General features: G+C 43.1%; 1 protein-coding gene across 8 annotated transcripts in view; it reads right to left on the reverse strand.

Annotated features, from left to right (window-relative positions):
* Nucleotides 1-22,452, reverse strand: part of RGS6 (regulator of G protein signaling 6) — a 483,882-nt gene extending 461,430 nt beyond the window's left edge. For 2 of the 8 annotated variants that reach the window (XM_070417253.1, XM_070417262.1), the window contains exon 1: nucleotides 22,110-22,445. The gene's annotated coding sequence lies outside the window, so the exon portion shown is untranslated. Of the gene's footprint in view, nucleotides 1-21,787; nucleotides 21,876-21,905; nucleotides 21,925-22,109 lie in introns of those variants that run through there. The other 6 variants (XM_070417255.1, XM_070417249.1, XM_070417229.1 and 3 more) reach the window with 5 other exon arrangements.
* Between the last annotated feature and the right edge of the window lie 264 nt (nucleotides 22,453-22,716).

The raw sequence follows: 22,716 nt of genomic DNA on the forward strand, positions 1-22,716 counted from the left end.
CCCCTGTGAAAGGGTCATTCAACCCCCAAAGGGGTTGCGACCCACAGGTTGAGAACCGCTGCAATAGACTCTCCAAGAAGAGACGAGATAGTTTCGTGGTTACAAGCTGGCCTGTCATCAGACGGATCTATGTCTGGGTCCAGGCTCCACCACTTACTAGCTGTGTGATCTGGGGCAAGTTACTTTACCTCTCTGTGCCTTTGTTTCCATATCTGTCACAAACCTGTCCCGGCACAGCGGAAAGCCTTCTTAACTGGGATGCCTGGTTCCTCTACCTAATCTGCAACTAACTAGCTGTTGGAACCAGGTTAAGCCACAGCTTCTCTGCACCCCAACTGGACATTGGCTATAAAACCCAGCATCCTTAGTATTCCCTCTAGTTCTGACCTAGAACTCAGAACTTCCAATTTCTAAATTTCCTTCAAAGACTCACCAGAATGTTCCACGCTACCTCTCTTCCATCACCACTGCCTATATGCTAGCCCAACTCCTCTATTCGTGACAGTGCTCCTGCCGAGCTTCTCAAAAAATCACAGAACTGGGGGTACGCTTTCCTTCCCAGCCTTAGCATGCCTCCCCCTGAAGCAATTCCTGTAATACCACCGCCCACCACTAGGTGCCACAAGACAACATTTATTCTTGGAGCAAACGCTGAGTGTCCACTCCCAAGGCTTGGTGCTAGGCCCTGGAGAGAGAAAGATAAATCAGACACAAGTGCTCTCATTACAGTGTTCGGAGTCCAGCAGGGGAGACAGACATGTCCACAAAAGCAGGACATTGTAATGTGTGGGTGCTCCGTTATAACAGAGCAGGAGGAGGTGGCCACCGAGGTCAGAGCAGGATGAGCGGGAGTCGAGGGAAGGCAGAAGAGGACACTCGAACCAGGTGATGACATAGGCATGGACATCTAAAGACCCAGCAGTATAGACGCGCAAGGAGAGAAAGAACATGAAGATGATGTGATCTCAAGGAGAGTAAGTGGGAGAACAGCCAAATGTGGAGAGTGAAATAACAGGGCTTCTCACCTGTCTGGAGTCATGACTTGGTTTCCTTGTTTATCAGAGGGCTCCTCTACGAGAAAGCCAGTTCTACTGAGTGGAGTCTCTGTCAGTGGGGTTCACCCTATATCCCTGGCATCTAGAACGGGGCCTGGCACAGAGTTGGTACTCAAATATTTTTGAATGAATAATGGAACTGATAAGACTCTGCCAAGATGCAGTGAACTCCTTCGGGAACACTCACCTAGATGGCAAGCCATTAAAACTGCCCAACAGAGAGGACTCTTTATCCACAAAGCCCTATGTATGGAATCACACATGACTTTCCCCAGGGTATATGGATATGGATCAGCCCTGAACTCAGGAACCCAGTTTTCGAATCCATGAAAGACATGTGGGAGGGTGGGAAGTATAGTGAGGAGAGCTCCTTTGAATAACAGAACAATTGAGCATCTCTGACTCAAGCTCTGATTAGCAAATCTTTTGAAAGTTGGGACTGCAATTTACTCCAAATTTATATTGCATTTGTAGCTCTTAGTTATGACAAATGCCAGCTGTTTTCCTTTGTAATGGCAGCTTCTCTGGAGCAAGCTAAGCTTAGAGTCCAGCAGATAACAATGTCGGGCAGAGCAGGTAGGCAAGACCCAAGGATGTGGAAAAGGAATGGGCTTTGCAGTCAGACCATGAACTGCATCTCAGCTCTGGCCACACCAAGGCTGCTGTGGGCCTTTGGCAATTGACTCCCCCATCCTCAATTTCCAGCTCTTCACCTGGAAGATGAGAACCTTCTACTCTGCAGGGTTGCTTTTGAAGAATAAAATAAGTCATGTAAATTGCTTAGCAAAAAAATAAAAATGAAGGTAGCAACTGACTAGCAGTCTTGCTCTGTGCCAGTGTTTGGCCAAATGAAATCCCCAGGCCACCTGCACCAGAAGGACTGGAGAAGCCCTTCCCCCATCCTCACGTATTCTGCCTGGGTGCATAGGACAGGAAGCCGGGGTGGACCTCTACAATTACACCACAATGCCACGAAAATCATGGTCACATGCAGCTGAAAGCCTGAAGATGTCACTCCTGCTGCTCTTAGTGCCCAGTCCTCACAACTCCATGCAGGAAAATGTCTTGTAGGAGAGGTAATCACATGCTGGCTGTAATATAGTCTGAACATTTATGCTGCCAAATAAGAGTCCTGTTGATGTTACTGCCTCTCCTCCATGTTATATCAAATTCATATTGTTTGCCTCAGCCCATTAAAACCCAATGGATTTTTTCCTGACATAGGCAATGTTAAGCTCTTCCGAAAAAAAAAAATTTACAAGACGTGTGCTAGCTCAGTAGTGCAAGCTTGTTTATATAGTTTTAATCTGACTGAGTGGGCAGGAACCTCAAGGGGAAAGAAGGAAGAAAACAGCTATAAAGAACAAATAACTCTTCCTGTTAGAGCAGAGTCTGCCAAACTGACATTTCCTATATGCTCCAGCCTCCGATGATCAACGACAGATCGAGTGTCTGTTTCAGGTAATCACTAAAGATCTGAAAACAGGGTGACAGAGCTCAATGCCCAGGGGCCAATTTTGATGGCAATGCCAGGTACCCAGTATTTTACTGAGATATAATTGCTTAATCACTTCAGGTCTTCAGTTAGAATTCTGTGGTTCCCAAAAGCTGATCAAGGACCTGAACCTGACTAGCAGACTCAAAATCACCTGGGGGAGATTCTAAAGACACATGTTCCTGATTCCCATGCTCCAGAAAATCTTTTATTATTACTAGAGGCCCAGTGCATGAAATTCGTGCACAGGTGGGGTCCCTAGGCCTGGTCAGTGATCAGGGCGGATCAGGACCATCTCACCCAGTCCTGATCGGTCCGGGCTGATCAGGGCCTGCTGGCTGGGGGGAGGGACAGGCGGAGGAGGGACCGCGGGAGGTTGGCCAGCCAGGGTGAGGGACCATGGGAGGTTGGCTGGCCGGCTGGGGAAGGGACCAGCCAGGGGTAGGGACCTCGGGAGGTTGGCCGGCCTGCCCCTATCTTGTTATGTAGATGTGCTGAGGTAGCTGGCAAGCAAAGACCACAGACAAAGTGCCCCAAAATGGCCTGCACACCAGCTATGCTCTGAGGTGAAAATACAGCTCTACTTTGCTGCCCACACTGGGGCCACCTCACTCTCCCCAGGGCGGAGTTGCTGACAGACAGACAGATCGTCTCTCCTACCTCAGCTGCACATTGTCTGGGGGCTCCACCCCCAAGCATGATAGGTAGCTGACTTCGGCCAATGGTGGCACACTGCCGCAGGAGCGCTAGCCAATCAGCAGTTGGGAGCCCGGAAAGGCGCAGGGCCAAGCTAGAAGGGGCAGAAGGGCGAGCAGCACAGTGCGGTGCGATGGCAGAGGTAAGATGGCAGTGGTGCTTACTTTACATCTTTGCAGTTAGGCTGCTGCGATTCTCTGGTGCCCAGAGCCTTAGCCCGGGGGAGGGACCGGCTGGGGGGAGGGACCACAGGAGGTTGGCCAGCTGTGGGAGGTTGGCTGTGGAAGTGCACTGATCACCAGGGGGCAGCTCCTGTGTTGAGCATCTGCCCCCTGGTGGTCAGTGTGCATCATAGTGACTGGTTGACCAGTCATTCCAGTTGTTTCGTCTTAGTGGTCACTTAGGCTTTTATATAGAGAGATTATTATTAATTGATGAGTGAGAGAGAGAGAGAGAGAGAGAGAGAGAAACATCAATTAGTTATGCATTCATTGGTTGCTTCTTGTATATGCCCTGATTGGAAATTGAACCTGCAACCTTGGTGTATCAGAACAATGCTCTAACCAACTGAATTTCCCAGCCAGGGCTGTTCTAGAAACTCTAATTTGGTCGGTCTAAGGCAGTGGTTGGCAAACTGCGGCTTGTGAGCCACATGTGGCTCTTTGGCCCCTTGAGTGTGGCTCTTCCACAAAATGCCACAAAATACCACGTGTGGGCACGCACATACAGTGCGATTGAAATTTCGTGGCCCATGCGCAGAAGTCGGTATTTTGTGGAAGAGCCACACTCAAGGGGCCAAAGAGCCGCATGTGGCTCTCGAGCTGCAGTTTGCCGACCACTGGTCTAGGGTGGTCCCTAGAGATTTATGATTTAAACGTTCCCCAGGTGATTTGGAAGCACAGGCGAGCTTTGGCACCATTGACCTAGATTCCATGGAGCCTGCCTTCTCTTCACCTGATCCCTCCATCCCTTCCCATGTCACAGCCGTGCTGAGCTGGGCTCCTTTAACTTCCCTTGTATTCAGACAAAAACTCACTCTAATGGATAAAGCCAGGGTCCTGGGATTGAAGAACTGGCTCTCCATCCTGGCCTTGCCGCTTCAGTGCTGTGTGCACGAGCAACTAACTGCTGTGCTTCTTTAGCCTGTGAGACTTGGTTTCCACATCCAGAAAATGGAGCACTAATCACCCTGCTTCCATGGTTCTCAGCCTGGCTGCTCAGAATCACTCAGGCAGAGCTTCACAGCAACTGTAACAAATGGTTGTTATTCCTACTCTACAGGTGAGAGAACTGAGGCTCCACAATACAGTGGGGCCTTGACTTACGAGTTTAATTCGTTCTGAGACCGAGCTCATTAAGGAGCTCATTAAGGAGCTCATTAAGGAGCTCGTTAACTCAAATTACTCTATCGACTCAATGCAAAAAATCAGCGGAGAGATGGCTGGTATCTCAAAAAACTCGTTAGTCGGGACACTTGTAAGTCGTAAGTCAAGGCCCCACTGTATAGGGAACTCGCCCAAAGTAACACAGCTTTTCAGCCAGAAAACTAAAATTCAAACTCAGCGCTGACCTCAAGGACCACAGACTTGCAGTGTGTCAGTCTTGGTCTCCAGTGAAATCAGCTATATAGAGTACTTAAAACAAAATTGTGTACATGTATACGAAATTTAAGTATATACCTAAATATAAAACACTGAGCACCTATATACAATATATAAAGTACTTAGTACTAGATACTACTGCACATAGTACAACTGATACACAGTAGGTCCTCAACCACTTTGTAGTTCCCTCCGTCTACTTCCTCGTGTCTCAGTGAAGTTGACTTGCCCATATCAATCCTATCTTAAGACATATATATAGGGGGAAACATATATATATATATATATATATATATATATATATGTATATGTGTGTGTGTGTGTGTATATATATATATATATACATATATATATATATATATGGAGAGGTCAATGGTGGAAAATAGGGACATTTGTAATACTTTCAACAATAAAGATTTTTTAAAAGACATATATATATACATATATACATACATACATACATACACACACACACACACACACACACACACACATATACAACCCTCTCTGGTTTGCAATAGCTTCATGACTAAACAAACTAATCTACTGAAACTGCTCATAAAGAAAAATATTTTTGCATTTCCTCTATTAAACAGTACTCCTAAAAATTAAGCTGGGAGGGAGTAGAAAATTCTTCACACAACAAGATGTGTTTGGCCATGTGATGTGCCCCCCCAGTCCTGGTAACACCATCACTACTTGAAGCTCAGGTCCACGCAGGCATCTCCTCTTCCCGGGGCTCTGAACTCCACACTGTCCTGGACCCTGCCAATCCCTACTGACTCTTCCTGACTTTTGAACTCTTCTCTTTGAACTTTGACCTTCTGTGACTTTAATGGAAACCTGGCTTCCCCCTGTAGCCTCTTGTCCTCACCCCATATATCAAGACCAGGATGGAAGGTAAGCATCCTCCTGGTTGTCCATTGCTGTTTTAAATGATGTCCCTCCCATCTTCCTACCCAAATCCTTGTTCTTGTGACACTCAGATCCTCAGGCTATGCCACCATCTACCCATCCTCACTTCTGGGTCCCCCCTCCCTCCTCTTATGCCCTTTCATCTCCTGAAGACTGGGTTCCAGTTCTCCACCCCTTAGTCAACCTCGGTGACTGTAACATCAGAATCAAAGACCTAACTGACAAGCTGGCTTCTCCATCCTTTTTAGTTCCTCACCTGAATCTTTTCCTCCATGCCTCCTCCCCAGCCCCTGCCTTGCACAGCTACATGCTGAACCTCATCATCACCAGTGCCTGGACCACTCAGGTCGCCCGCTCTGTCCACCTTCCCTCTTTACAGCTCAGCTACTCTACATTCACTGCAAACATTCTCCAAACTTGTTTAGACATTCAACCTACAACTTTTTTAGTTTTTTCTTCTCTCACTGGCTCCATCATTATAATCACTCAATTGCTTCCTTGCAAATATCCTCAACTCCCTCCTCTCCCCCTTTCTGTGTCATATTTCCTGACAAATCCCCAATACTGACAGAACCTGAGTATCCACCATACAACAGCCACACAATATCTGAATATCCAAGATCACATCCAAGCAGGGAACACTTTGGGGTGGGTTGAGGCAGGGGTCAAGAGGAAATCACACAACCAGGCTGACTAGTGGCATTTTAAATTCATGAGCACAAACTTTAAATAACTTACTTAATACTTCCCACCAGATCTAAAACGTTTTCCTACCAAGTTTGATCTCTTCTTCTGAATTGGTCACCTCATGTCTCCTGCTTGTTCAAACTTTACACACAGTCTCAGTTGATGAGGGCACTTCAAACTCCGCTGAAGAAATGGAAGCCAGCAGAGGGCAAGTCTCGCATCTTGGAACACCCTCACCTAAATCATCCTGTAAGTTGTCTTTCCTTCCATTACAATAGAAGAAGTGTTGCTGCACTTACTAACGAAAAGTTGTCCCACATTTGCTCTTAAGTGGAAGGTTAGAGAACATTTCCCCTCTCCTCACCCTATCACCCGATCAAGGGACTCTCGTATAATAACAGTGAGTTAGAGCAAAAGGACCTCTAAAACACAAACTCTCTGAAACCTACAGTCAAGAGAGGAGACTAAAACAGGGGAACTGAAGCTTCTCGCATGTACAGCTACAGCAAACATTAAACAGCCCAACCCTTAGCCAAATGAAATAAAACCGCACTCTAATGGCCTAGCTGTCTCAGCTCCTAATATCTCTCTCACACATTGTGTTTGGCTTTCAAGCAGTCATCAGAACCAGACTCAGATAAGACACAGATGTTGAAATTATCTGAAAGGGAACCCAAAATAACTATGACTAAATATGTTAAAGCTTATAATGGGGAAAGTAGGTGGTAATTAAAACAGAGAGACAGAATTTTTTTAAATCCTTAAAAAAGAGAAAGGCTAAAAGTAAAAAACACTGTAATAAATTAAGAATGCTCATTGGTAAACTCTAAATGGCCAAGGAAAGAATCAGTGAACTTCAATGAAGATCAATAGAAATTTCCCAAATGAGAGAGAAAAATAATTTTTTTTAAAAAAAATGGAACAGCATATCCAAGAACTGTGGTACAATAGCAAAAGATGTAACATAGTGTAATTGGAACACCAAGAGGAGAAGAAAAAGGAGTAAAAGAAATATTCGAAGGAGTAATGAGTGACAGCTTTCCAGTTAATGACATACACCAAACCTCAGATCCAGGAAGATCAGAAAACACCAGACAGGGTTGAAAAACAAGAGCAAAAACCACTACACCTAAGCATATTATATTCAAAGTGCAGAAAATCAAAGACAGAGAAAATCTTGAAAGAAACCAGAAGAAAAAAACACCTTAACATATAAAGGAGCAAGGATAACAATTATAGAGGGCTTCTCAACAGAGATGACGCAGATGAGAGAGTGGAGTGAAAGAGTTACAATGTTGAAAGAATAACACCACACACCTAGAATTCTATATCTAGTGAAATTATCCTTCCAAAGTGAAGGAAAAGTAACGACTTTCTCTAACTGTCCACCTTCCCTCTTTACAGCTCAAGAAACAAAAACTGAGCAAGTTCACTGGCAAAAATGGAAATGCTCAGCAAGAAATGCTAAAGGAAGTTTTCCAGATACAGGAAAATTAAATAGGTCAGAAACTTGGGTCTACAAAAAAGAAAGAACAAGCATCAAGGAGGAGATAAACAAAGGAAAAATACAGTCTTTTATTGTCTAATTCTTAATTAATCTAAGAGAAAGGAGTAAGACTCTTTTGAACAAAGCTCATGGGAAAGAAAAAATACTATACTTTAAAGGACTACAATATCAATGTCTAACACAGAGTTCCAGAATAGCCTTGACCACCAACTACTTCAAGGTTGGCAAAGTAGGGCCTGGGGGACAAACCTAGCTGGCTGCCTGTTTTTGTATAATCTATGAGCTAAGAATGGTCTTTACAGTTTTTAAATTGCCAACAAAAGTTGAAAGAAGAAGAAGATTTTATAACACATGAAAACTATAAATATCAAATTTCTGTGTCCATAAAGTTTGATAAATAAACTCCCATTTGTCTACTGACAGTCTATGGCTGCTTTTATGCTACAACAGCAGAGTTATATAGTTGCAACAGAGACCATATGGCCTGCAGAGCTCAAAATATTTACTATTACATAAAAGATTTTGTGAAAATAAAAGCATATATTAAAAATATACATGTTTTATGTTCCCTGAACAAGCCCAATCACTTAATTTTTTCAGAGGATGAAACTGAGGCCTAGAGAAACCAAGTTATATTCTAATGTCATCTGGCTGGTTAGTAATAGAACCAGCATCAGAATTTGGGTCTTGAGAGCCTAACTCCCTCTCCTCTCACATGAGAGACCTTACATTTTATAAGTATGGGTGCTAAGATTATACTGTCTAATACTACTAATACTACTGACTCCAGGGACTGCAGAAGTAACATTTTATCATCCTCTTGGTTCACATGAAAGGATGTATGACTGCTAGAGAAGAAGTAGGAGTGACAGAGGAGCTTTGCCAATTTTTACACACAAGACAGGGATGACTAAGAGATAAAAAGGATGACGTGTTCCCAGGGGATCCGAGAAGAAAGGCACTCCTCTTGGCTTCTTTTAAAAAAGAATGTCAGTTTTGTTCCTTGGAATTTTGTTGTTTTCTTTCTTCATATTTTTAAGAACAGGCAAAATCAGTCTCTTTTTAAAACCCTCAACCTAGGCATTTAAATATCGGTGCATCTCTTCTATGCTCCATAATGCATGCACTTGGAGCAGCAAGAGCAGGCTTTTCATCTGCTGAGGATAGCAGATGTAACAAAAGAAAGATATACCCATAAAGCTCATCAGGCAGAAGCAATACAAGTCAAAGAAATAACGGGTTTTTGAGTAGGTTTCTGAGGGGTTTTTGTTACCTCGTAGACCAGCGGTTCTCAACCTGTGGGTCGCGACCCCTTTGGCGGTCGAACGACCCTTTCACAGGGGTCGCCTAAGACCGTCCTGCATATCAGATATTTACATTACAACTCATAACAGTAGCAACATTACAGTTATGAAGTAGCAACAAAAATAATTTTATGGTTGGGTCACAACATGAGGAACTGTATTTAAACGGCCAGAAGGTTGAGAACCACTGGTGTAGACAAACAACATACAATTAGAATGTATCACTTCCTACAATGAGGGTCTAATGTATAACAGAACAACCTCAAAAACTAGAAAGGCTTGATAAAATTTTAAAAAAAGAGAGCTCCCAAGGTAATGAGTACATATGGGACCAGGACCGGCGGGGGGGGGGGGGGCAATTGGGGAGGTGAGCTAGACATTCCATGCAACTAAACCATTTGGTCAAATTCAATATGTGTGCATGAAAATACTCTTAGCAAATTCTGAATGTAAAGGAACTGCTCAATCTGATAAAGGATAGTATAAAACGCAGCAACCATAATATTTAATAGTCACACTTTGAAAACTTTCCCACTGAGGTTAGAAATGAGACAAGGATGCCCACTATGACCACTTCTGTTCACCATATTAGAGGTCTTAGCCAAGGCAACAGGCAAAACAAAAACAAAAACACCTAAATAAAAGACATAATGATTGCAAAGGAAAAAGTAAACACTGTTTTGCCAGTAATTTCATTGTATACATTGAAAGTCCATAATAATCTACATGGAGCTATTAGAATTAATAAGTGTGTTTAGAAAAATCACTGGATACAAGGTCACTATATAAAAACTGATTGTGCCCTAACCGGTTTGGCTCCATGGATAGAGCATCAGCCTGCAGACTCAAGGACCCAGGTTCGATTCCGGTCAAGGGCATGTACCTTGGTTGCGGGCACATCCCCAGTGGGGAGTGTGCAGGAGGCAGCTGATCGATGTTTCTCTCTCATTGATGTTTCTAACTCTCTATCCCTCTCCCTTCCTCTCTGTAAAAAAATCAATAAAATACATATTTTTAAAAAAACTGATTGTACATGTCCACAATAAATAACTGGAAAATGACGTTTTTAAAAGATATCACTTATAATGTATAAAATAACTTCAAATACTAAGACTATATCTCAATAAAGGTGTACAATACCATTAGAACATAGAGAAATACAAAACACTAACAGAAATAACAGGTCTAAATAAATGGAGGGCTATAGCATATTAATGAATTGAAATAATCAACATTTTAAAGACCTTAATTGTGGCTAGAGATTTAATGCATTCCCAATCAAAATCTCATCAAAGATTATTTTAAATTTATATAGTGATGCAAATGGCTAAGAATAACCAAGCTATTCTTAAATAAGAACATAGCTGGAGGGCATACACTTCTGGATATCAAGACTTATTATTGAGCTATATTTATTAAGACAGTGTGGTATCAGAATAGACAAGTTGAACAATGAAAGGGGCTAGAAAGCAGAGAGAGACCCACATATAAATGACCCCATCTGATTTATAACAAAGGTGACATTTCAAAGAGGTGGATAAAAGGAGATTTTTCAATAAGTAGTACTGGGTTAACTGGATATACATGCAAAAAAAAAAAAACAAAATAAATCTGGATCCTCTTTTTATGTCATAGATAAAAACCTCAGGCAAAATGCAAAACAAGAGGGCTTCCAAAAAATTGGGAGAACAGCTTCATGACCTTAGGGTAGGCAAAAATTTCTTAAGCAGGCACAGAAAAAAAAATAAGCATAAAGGAAGAGTTTGACAAATTGGATTACATTAAAAGCAAGATCTCCTATTCATTGAAAGAGAATTAAATGTCAAGAGCCACAGAGTAGGAAAAGATACTTTAAATACCCATAACTGGTAAAAATATTTGTTTTTAAAAAGAAAACTCCTACAGTAAATCAATAAGAAAAAGATAGACAACCCAATTGATTATTGGGCAATGAAATTGAATAGGGACTACAAAAGATTAAAGAAAAATTACCAAAATAAAATACATTAAAAAGGCACAACACCATTAGTTACTAGGGAAAATTGAAACCACCATGAGACACCACTACACACCCACCATAATGGCTAAAATGCAAAAGTTTGACAATCCCAAGTGTTGACAAGTATGTAGAAAAATTGAAACAATTATAAACTGATGACAGGAGTATAAATTGATACACCACTTAGGAAAACTCTTTGTAAGGACCTACTAAAGTTGAATATATGTACTCCATGTCCCAGCAATCCCGTCTTAGGTGTACACAAAACAAAAATGCATTTATATGTGCACTAAAATCACATATAAAAAAGTTTATAGCAACATTATTCATAGTTGAAAATATCCCAAATGTCTATTAACAGCAGATGAATAAACAGTTTGTGAAATATTATAGAGTGGGTCGCTATAGAGTAATAAAATGAATAAACTACTGCTACACATCACAACATCACAAGAAATTCATGGTTTGATGAATTTTTCAATCAATGTTGTACATAAGAAGCCACAAAAAGAGTGTATATATGTGTATGATATGTGTGTGTGCATATATATATACATATGTTATATATTTCAAAAATGAAAACATATGGTGACAGAAATCAGGTTAGTGGTGACCACTGGGGGAAAGGGAAGACGTATGAGGTGTTTTCTGAGGGATAGGTAATATTCTATCACTTGGAGGAGATAACATGGTTGACAATTCATTAAGCAATGATTTGTATACTTCCTTGAAAATATGTTATACGAATAGAATTCTATGTTTAAAAGAAGAATAGTGCAAATATTCTGACAAAAGAATATAGCATCTCTGGTTTGCAAGGTGGGACTCAGGCCCCCTCAGAAAGAGCAATGCAAAAAATCATATAATTGCGGGCATATGGTTACAGGAATGGTGGAGGACCCAGAGGTTGTGTCTGTCACCGCTATGCACACTCACCCTGATGTCTGTGCAGTAGGCATAGACCAGAAGTAATAATCATTGAATGAGAGAGCTGGTATAGAAGTGAAACGAGATTAGAAACATACCATTGAAGGAATGCCTCACATTATCTGAAAACTACATTTTAGATAGTGAAAGTCTTCCAACTCTTTAAAATGTTTCAGAACTCTTAAAGAGCGGTTAAAATACTCTGCATTCATTCTTAATAACTTTCCACTGCCCAGCAAACAAAACCCAAAGTCCTTCGGCCAGTTTAGCAGACGGATGCAGTTACTGTTTCTGATTGCCCAATATATTCTCTTGCTATCAAACTTGCTTCCTCTGATAGGGAAAGGTGAGCCTGTGAACTCTCCTGGCCAGAATATGCTGTATCACTAGACACATTGATTGCATTGAGGTAGACATAAGAAGACTCTAATCAGGACTAATCAGGGTCCTTCCCTGAGACTGAGATAAGGACACTGTAAGTAAAAACATCCCTTCCCTGTGTTGAAAGGATGTAACAGTAGAAATATGAATGACCATATACTTTTTCTCTAGTGTTACAGAAGGAGGAAGTCAAGATGATAAGGTATCAAGTAAGAGTGCTGAGATAGCATTTATGTCCCTGGATCCAGCCATGCCTGAATTCCCAGGTACATGAGTCAGATAAATTCCTTTTTGCTTCAGTTGGTTTGAATTTTACTTTAATTATAAGTTGTTTTGTTTTTGTCCACATCCTTGAGAGCCCCGAATCCCCATCATCACCATCATGATAATCATCATCACCAACCATCATCATCATCTATGTGACATTTAAGTTCCTCAATAGACTGGCCGTAATTTGCATTTCTAATCTTGTCAATCGCTGTTCATCTTCATATAACTAACAACATGACCCATCTCAACCACAGAAAACTTTCTCCCACCAAGAATTCCCAATAACCAAAACCCAACTCAAACTGTTCTATTTCCAAATACACTTTTATTTTTGTTCTTGTTGTTGTTGCTAATCTTCACCCAAGGATATTTTTCCACTGATATTTAGAGAGAATGGAAACATTGATGTGAGAGATACATCAATTGGTTGCCTCCTGCACATTCCCCAACCAGGGCCTGGGATGGAGCCTGCACAGAGGTACATGCCCTTGACCGGAATCAAACCTGGGACCCTTAAGTCTGCAGCCGATGCTCTATCCACTGAGCCAAACTGGCCAGGGCTCCAAATACACTTTTGAGAGTCAACTAATCCCTCCTGTTAAGGACAACTAGAAAATATAAGAAACTGGGCATTAAACAGATTTCTTTTAAGCTGGGGAGGGGGTTGTAAGGCAGATAACAGGCAAGGAAAGTGGTTTTTTCAGAGACCCGTTTGAAAGCGAAAGGAAGCCAAAGAAACGAAAACCTGGAATTGATAGCATACTTTGGCAAGAAGCTAAATACCCTATGCATTGGGGTGAGATATCTGAGAACTTCCGAATCAGTCATGCCAAGGAAGTGATATAAAGTTTATCCCAAATTTATCCACTTTACCCTTGAGCCACAGGAAGATCCAGGCCTCAGTGGTCACCCTCCCAGTCTGAAAGTCTAAAAGGCTTTGACCATTTGGACGGGGAGCCTGACACAGTGGGGGAAATGCCTCTTTGCATAGGAATTGTGCATTGACTGCAATACAGCAAAACCACTTGTAAGTATTTCACTGCAGGGGCATGATCTCCGGAAAAACAGTAAGAAGTAACTAGACATTCATTGTGGCACATCCTCTATTACCAGCAGAAGGTGAGGCAAATGTCACTCATAATCAACTTTGTGTTCTCCGTTTTCTTTTGGTGAACATAAATATTTATTAAACAGTTTTGCTTGCAACACAATCCCTGTTTCACGTATCCCTGTTTCCCCATTAGTTTTAAGTTCATCTACAGATTTCTCGTGCCTGAAAGGTGTTTAAGGACCTGGCTCTCAGTAGGGGGTGGGGGGTATTAAAAATCCTTTGTACCTCTGTCCTTGTACTTACACGGAAACGACTCAAGCACACTCTTGCCACCAAGCCCACTGGCCCTCCAGTGTCCAACTCATCCACTCAATGAAATCTCTCAATGGGAAGTAACCCCTCCCTCATTCCACCGATATGTGTCTGTCTTACCACATTCTGTTTCTCCATCTTTTCCCCCCACAGGATTTTAAACTTCTTGAAAACAGCCATATCTGATCATCATCATCCAGAAAAGTTCTTCTGTAGTGGGACTTCCTACCAATGTGGACAAGCAGGGCGAGGAGCGGGGAAGACCTTACACCAGTGGTCAGCAAACTGCGGCTCGAGAGCCACATGCGGCTCTTTGGGCCCTTGAGTGTGGCCACGAAGTTTCAATCGCACTGTATGTGCACGCCCGCACGTGGTATTTTGTGGAAGAGCCACACTCAACGGGCCGCAGTTTGCCGACCACTGCCTTACACCAACTCCCCTCCCCTCCCTTCTCCTGAGTAAATCAGAGATTTCCAGGAACACTCTCTCTTTCAGTAATGCCCTCAAAGCAATCACAGTTTCTCAGCCCTCCGTAGCGTTAAGTCATTTCATCTAATGTCACATACCCCTGCCTAAGGGCAGGAGCTAGCAGCCAAATGCCCACTACCTGCCACTCTCAAAGTTAAAAAAAAAAAAATCTAAAATATAATCAATACATTTATCCTTTCTGAATGCATACTTTCTATTTTGACCAGCTGCTGAATCAGTCTTTGTTTTAGGATGTATAGTCAGCAAAATAATATAATGGCATCTTCCTGCTTGGTTTGGAATCTGAACACAGCAGCACTTACGTAGCACCGGACACTTTTTACGGTTATTGTCTTTCTTCTAGAGAGGTCGCAAACAGAAAAAAAAAACCCAGCTCAAACAGGTGTTTGGTTTGGATTGGACAATGCAGATCTGCACATTTTCTAATTGGAATTAGTTGCTAATGATTAAAAATGTGCGACCACAACGGGGCTTTCTGAGCAGCTCAGTCTCTTTGCTTTAACACAGCTCTCACCCACCCCTAATGCTTCCCAGCCCTAGAATCCAGTCAGATGCCATTCATCACCGCACATGCGTGGCTTTTAAGGGGGAAAGTGTCTCTACCAAAAATGGGACAGAGGGTCCCATGTTTCCAGAAAAACTAGTTCTTACTCTGAAAGCAAACAATAATTGGCTTAACAACCAATTATCATCAATACCTCTCACCTGAAAAGCTTGCTGTTCTTCCTCTCTTCAACTATGAAATTTCTATTTCCCAAAGCCTGTCTCTTCCGGATCTGATTATATAATGTTCTCTCTCTGAATTGAACTGTATTTACTATCTTTGTCATCTATTTGCTATCTAATCTGCCTTATAAAATTCCACACATTCTTTTCACTTAATATCCCTTACTGCTAATTTTCTGTTTATTTCTATCATCTTCAAGACAACTGAAATGATCTCAAGGGTAGGGTTCCTGTCTATTCGCCACCTTGTGATATATCAGAGAGACTCGGGACTTTGGGATCAGGTAAAAGCTGAGTTTAAATCTTGGTGTCTCTACTCAATAGCTATCTAACCTCAGGTGAGTGAACATCTCTTTCAGGTTTGGTTTCTTCACCTGTAAAATGGGAGCAATACCACCTAATTCCTCTTAAAAGGCATTGATCTGCAAAAAAAACTTTTATAAATGCTGGTTGTTATTTCATTAGATCAGTCCACTGCAATATGACAGATCCATAGCTTTGTAGACTGGGCAACTTTCTGTTTAGAAAACCAATTTTTTCTCAAGCATTTACTACGCGTGTGGCTTTGTGCTACGGCAAGACAAAATTATGGTTTTAAGAAAACCAGACCACAGTCAAGTGGGAAAGACCAACATTAATGTATAATTACAAAAGTGGGTTTGAGGTAGATCTAGCTAGGCAAAATCAAGCAAAAAATAAGAATGGAGATTATAAGTATTTGCACTTGCATTCACACTATACCTGTCCATGCACCCACACTCACACCAGTCCCTGCATCCATACTCGTACCTGTCTATGTACCTGCACCCAGTTGGTCCATGCACACACCTACACCTGAAGCAGTCCACGCATCTGCACCAATACATCCTTTCTCCCATCTTCACCCTCCCATAGCTGTCACTCTGAAAGTCAATAACTCAGCAAACATTTACTATCTCCTACCATGTGCCAAGAACTGAAAGAGATACCAAGGGTATAGACAAAACATAACACATGGCCTTGTTCCGGGTGTGGGTCACCATCTGGCATAAGAGATATCCATGTAGCAGCAGTCCCCACGTTCCCCTTCTCTTCCTGTCGTGACTAATGGCCTTTAGGCTCCAGGAAACACATACATCTTTGTCTACCACAGAGGAAGGTCTTTGCCGCTCCACCCTCTCCACTTAGTGTCTGGGCTATTTGCTTTCTACAAGCCTCCTCTAATCCAACGTTACAACTAAGGAGCAGGGTTCTCCCAGGGACTGAGGAGTCCCTCAGATGCTAGGCTGATATAGCAAGTCCTCAGGAACAGACAAAAAATAAGAGGGAAACCATTACCCTGGAATACTTATTTCCCAGCAGACTCTTATCGGAGGAGGTCATGGAGAGGATGTGACCGCCAGTTAACCCAAGATCTGGATCCTGGCAGTTGGGAGCTCCTCGGCCCCTCCCTGTCCTTGGAATGATCCTAATGATCCTTCTGCCCAGTTTCCACAGTGAGAACCATTTTCAAGAACACAGCCTTGAGACTGTAAGATGCTGCTGAGACCATCTGGCCTGTATATGTGAGCGAACCCTGGTAAGGCCTCTACAGAAACTTTTAAGATTCTAGTGGGTGGGTGTGGAAATCTACTCTTGTGGTTGCCCAACCCTCCTATGTAAATTCCCTTGATTATTAAATCTGCCACCTACCAATCTTTCGTGGTTTGTGTCTTTCTTTGCACACCATGTATGGAAGCTGGTTTCAGATTTTACCCAGGGAATTCCTGAGGTTTCAAATCAACAACTGATTCTCAATATTATTAGCAAATAGTATGGTATGACATGGTCCATCTCCTCAAGTTACTATGCCCCCTCTGCCCTGTACACTATATAGGATCCTATTTGCTCCTCACAGCTATACACACTCAAGGGATAGTTTTTTTATTCCCATTTTACAGATGAGGAAATTGAGGTTCAAAAAACACAATTAACAGGGTTGTGCCTGTTGTGCTACTGAAGAGCCAATGATCACAGTTCTCTGTCAGGGCCTGGGGCTGGCCAGGTCTCAGTGCAATACACATGCCTCAGCTACTTCCGAGGGGTGTCACCACTAGTTCATCTCATGTAGGATACTCATCTCAGAAGCCTTTGTTTAATGTGCACTTCCCCCTGGGCAAGAAAATAGCATGGGTAAGTCAGACACTAGTGGGAACCCTACCCTGCAAAAACTAAAGATGGCTTTTCCTTTGACGGCTTTACCTAAGTATTTAGAAAGCCAAGACAGCTAGTCTCCACCACAACTCACTTGAGCAGCCTCAGTTACATAAGCAGCTACTTTGCTCATATTCAGATATTTACACATCTTTTTAAAGTTGCCATACATAAAAAGGGCTGTAGCTTATGTTTCTAACATGTAAGTAGAAAGGAAGGATGTTTTCTAGACACAAAGTAGCCAAAAAAGGTTCACCAAAAGAGGGGTATTTCAGCCCGCTAGACTCTCCTAGTCATCAAACGCACCCCCTCAATGCCCTCTCTTAGTTTCCTCAGTAACCTATCTCATAGAATGTTTGTGGGCTCCAGTGAGCATTGCTCTGCTGAGAGAGAGAGAGACAGAAAGAGAGAGAGAGAGGGAGGATTGGGGTGCTGCCTGGACTATTGCTTTCTTTAGCTGCTGCTTTGGTAGTTAGGGTAATTAATAGTGAATTTCCTCCCTCCCTCCTGTACTAGAATGTAGATGTGGCAGAAAATGAATTGCCTCTGGGAGGCAATAGTGAAGCATTTGATAAGCTTCATGGTTTGTAACATCTCAAGCAGGTACTCTGAGTTGTTATTTAATGTAACTCATTAGGTTTAATGTGCATTTTAACTGCCTACTTGTGGGCATTTTTGCTTTTCTTGTAGTTTGAAGAACTTCATTTCATGACTGATTATTACTCTCATTACAGACTTAATAGTTTCATATTCTGGATGATGGTCTTTTTTCTCTTGACTACTTCAGAAAGCTTTTCCCCATGGAGAAACTCGTATCGATTCAACCAATGCTTACTGAGCCCCTACTGGCAGGTACATTGCTGGCATGGAACGGGTGGATGCAACGAAAAGTAAAACAGTGCTTCTGCCCCCAAGAGCTTGCTACCTAGTTCTCCGTGTGGTCCCCAGACGAGTGGGGTCAACATCATCTGGGGACTCTCCAGACCAGTGGTTCTCAACCTTCTGGCCCTTTAAATACAGTTCCTCATGTTGTGACCCAACCATAAAATTATTTTCGTTGCTACTTCATAACTGTAATGTTGCCACTGTTATGAATCGTAATGTAAATATCTGACATGCAGGATGGTCTTAGGCGACCCCTGTGAAAGGGTCGTTCGACCGCCAAAGGGGTCTCGACCCACAGGTTGAGAACCGCTGCTCCAGACCAACTGAGTCAGAAACCCTGGGGATGACCCCCAGCCATCTGTGTTTTAAAAAGCCCACTTCAGACAAAGATGATCCTCATCAAATGTGAAAACAACAAATATATTGTTAGCTTCTTGAGCTAAATCTAAAAGTGTCATTTGTCTGTGGAGGAAACAGGTTCAGAGGCCAAAGGTCACATGAGGAGTTGGTGGAGAGATTGAAACCAGAACTAAGGTCTCCCACCCAACATGGCCAATGTCCTATTTCTTTTCTGATGCTTTCATCCCTAAGTCTTATAGGGAGCCCCACGTATTACTGACCCAAAGTGCAAATCTTGCTTTTCAAAGAAAACACATAAGCAGAGAAACTATTGTCTTTAAAAATAAAGACCACTAACAAAAGTTAAAGCCCAATCTATCAAAACCATCCAGGAAACTAGCAATAATTTTCCAAAACTTTAACACATATCCAAGTTTCATTTACAAGATCTGAAATTTGGAGAGGGGCAGGCAGGCAAGGGTAAAAAAAATTCAATGAATAATGTGATCAGAATAAAGCCTGGAAAAATATATACAGTTGTATGCAATGGTTCACCTTCTGTGGGAGAACTACAGATGTCCTTTCTTTCTTTGTAGTTTCCCAATTTTTCCCCAGTGGTTAGATATTACTTTTGGAATAATAATTTTTTAAAAAGTAAAACTGTTTATTGAAATGTTACAAGCAGGTCACTCAACATGAAGGTTTATTTTGTAATCCTATTTCTCTCCATACAGCAGGACAGTGTGTGTGTAGTAATTATTTATATCATGCCATATGTTACAATAAAGATGGAATTTGGTAAATATATTCCTTCCAGCTGGCACTGAAAATGAAGAGGTTAAATGCTTTCCTGGGTTCAAAGCACTCCGAATTAAGATGAGCTAACTTGTGAGGCTAAAGGAAAATTAATCCCAGCACTGACATCTCTGAGAGCATCTCTTTTGAAAAATGTTGATGTGACACAGGGCTCCTTACTCATATCTCCCTGATGTTTAACCCCTGGCACAAAACAGAATGTTCAGCAATTCCTGGCAAAGTCTAAAGAGTTGGAGAGATAAAATGCCTGGGAGAACATCAGAGAAATAAGAAACAGAGTGATCCTATTTTCACATAAAATTCTGTCCCTGTGGTCAATCAGACATCCAAAATTACTGGCAAAATTATATTGTCCTAAATGTCCTTTTAGAGCAGTGGTTCTCAACCTTGGCTGCACATTAGAATCACCTGGGAATCTTTTTAAAATCCTGATCCCAGGCCCAGAAATCAGGATTTTAAAAAGATTCCCAGGTGATTCTAATGTGCAGCCAAGGTTGAGAACCTCTGTTTTAGAGACTTATTGATCCTAGCACAGTGCATACAAATGTTGGACCATGACGCTCTACACCTGAAACCAATATAAAATTGAGTGTCAATTGTGCTTCAATTAAACATTGTTTTTCTTTCACAAGAAATGTTTGCTCATTTAAAAAAATATCTATATTGGCTATCTTCTTCCACAAATCGTTCACAAATACATAAATGTCTCATTTAAAGAGACATTTCTGCCATAAAAGCAGAAATGATGTAATGTTTCACTTGATAAGAAAAAAATTTTTGCTTGAAGAAAAACTAGCATTGTTTTACTGAAGCTCTCAGCAATATATCAGTGAATATTAATTTAACTTTTTTAAAGGAGACAGGGAAGTAAAGGTAAGAACCAATGTCATGAGTATGAAAAAGGAAGCACCAGTGGCTACCTATGTCATCAAAATACCTTGTGGTAGTGGATATTTCTAGAATTTACAGACACTTTCAGGAAAGGACAAGTTATTGGGGTGAGGAATATATATATATATATATATATATATATATATATATATATCCCCAATGTTTATAGTACATAAAATCACCATATTTACACAACAATTTAGCTTGACAATAATATCAGAGAACTCAGAAAGAATCTATCATCTTGGTTTTCTCAGTTCAGCATGAAGCTTTTGCTTATAAAGGTGTATCTCCAAAGAGTACCTCTCAAATTCCCAATCCTTAACTTGCTTTGTTTCACAGGGTACTCCCATCCATTGCAAAATTAATCAATTAATAAGAACAGGTAGCATAAAGAACATACAAAAAGTCACAGAAAGTTTCTCACCAACTCCCCAGTGCTCCTTCCATATAATTCCCCATCTGCCTCTGAACATGGATCTGTAAAAGCCTTCACATATTAAGGTAAACCTTAACAGTTTCCTTTCTGTCTACCACTTTGGACAAAGCGCGCGCGCACACACACACTCACACACACACACACACACACACACACACTTGTAGCTCAGTCTCTAACTCCATTTGGACACGTACAAGCCCAGTTCTTATTCTTCCACCTGTCATCCCCTCTGGTGAGAAAAGGGTGCAAGGTTAGGCTTTACCTAATTCTGCTTATTTGGGCAGTTTTACTCTGGGGCTGCTAAAAGATACTGAAGAAACTCCCTGCAGATCTAGTGCCTAAGTACTGATAAACACCCAGGGAACAATCCCAAGCCAACAATAAGATCCAAAATATCTTCAGTTTGTAGCATGGAAATGCCACTCCTCTCAACAAGAGAGAAGGAAGTAATATTCCTCCCTACTCCACCACATTTTTAAAAAAAATACAGCAGCTTTCCTTCTGAACAAAATTAAATTTTCTGGGTCACTTTCCCTGTCTCTCTGGGCCACTTGCTACGCAGCCTGACAGTGACTGTAAATACAGGGTCTCTTCAGGCGACCAGCTTAGTCGTCATCCTCTCAAGAGAGAACACCTGGGTTCCCTTTCTGCGGCGGTTCCCAAAACCGGACCCCGACACCCACCCCTACCACTCGCTGGCTTTTCCTCCAAACCACGAACGGGCCAGCTGATTCGGAGGGAAAGTTCACGACGGTCTGCTTGTGAAGTAAAGCTGCCCTAACTGCCGCCACCACATCATCCGGAGGCTCGGAGTCCCCGAACGCACCTACCGTCCGCACTCTGGTCCCAGTGGGTGCGCGCTTCACACCCCAAGCCCGGAACATGCCTTCCGTGCAGACCTGCACCCATCCCACACAAGTCCGCACGCCAGCTCGCCTCGCCACTTACGTAAGCTCGTGCCTCTACGGTCCCAAACTGCACGCGCGCACACCCCGACACTTGTCACGCCTCTGAAACGGACCAGCATCCACACCCAGGCGATGAAATGACATCAACCCATAGGGATTGGGGGGTGGGAGTGGGGGCACGCCGTTTTAAGACACCTTTCCCCCCACTTGTTTCTCCCCCATTTTTGGTCACAACTACCATTACCTTAGCAACCAAAGAATTGCCTGGACTCCCCCTCCGGCTTCCGAATGTGTCCTAAAGCCAAGCTGGCGCCAGGTCCATGGTAAAGCTAGAGAAGCCCAAGAAACGGGGATCCGCAGCCTCTTGGGGGCGGAGGGGACGTCTGGGTCAGTCTCCGCGCTGCTCTCCAGCGTCTCGCCTCGTCTCGGCGAGTTTCCGGGGTGGCGAGCGCGGGGACTCAGCGGGCAGAGAGGGGAGCCCGGGGCCGGCGAGGAGGCGCGGCGGGGCGCATGGTGCCAGGGCGCGGGACGCCCGGCCGTCTCCAGCGCGCTCGGCCGCCTCTCCCGCCCCAGGCCCGCCGGGGTCCGCGGAGGTCGGTCGGCGCCCTCGGCACCCGCGCGCTCCCGCCGCCGTGGGAAGCCGGCGCCCGGGCGGAGCTCTGGCCGCCGAGCGGGGCCGAGCGCAGGAGCTGCCCCAACTCGCGGAGCCGCTCAGCTCGGCCGCTCGGAGCCGCTGCAGCGGCGCCCGCTGTCGGGTGTGGAGCGGAGCTGCAGGCCGCGCCGCGCGCACCTGGACGCCGCCACCTGCGCCCGGACCCCAGCGGCGCGAGGTGGGCGGGGCAGGGCGGGGC

The sequence above is a fragment of the Myotis yumanensis genome, unplaced genomic scaffold (genome assembly GCF_028538775.1).
Source record: "Myotis yumanensis isolate MYYU_CA2020_CCGP unplaced genomic scaffold, mMyoYum1.0.hap1 SCAF_1, whole genome shotgun sequence".
NCBI classification, from domain to species: Eukaryota; Metazoa; Chordata; class Mammalia; order Chiroptera; family Vespertilionidae; genus Myotis; species Myotis yumanensis.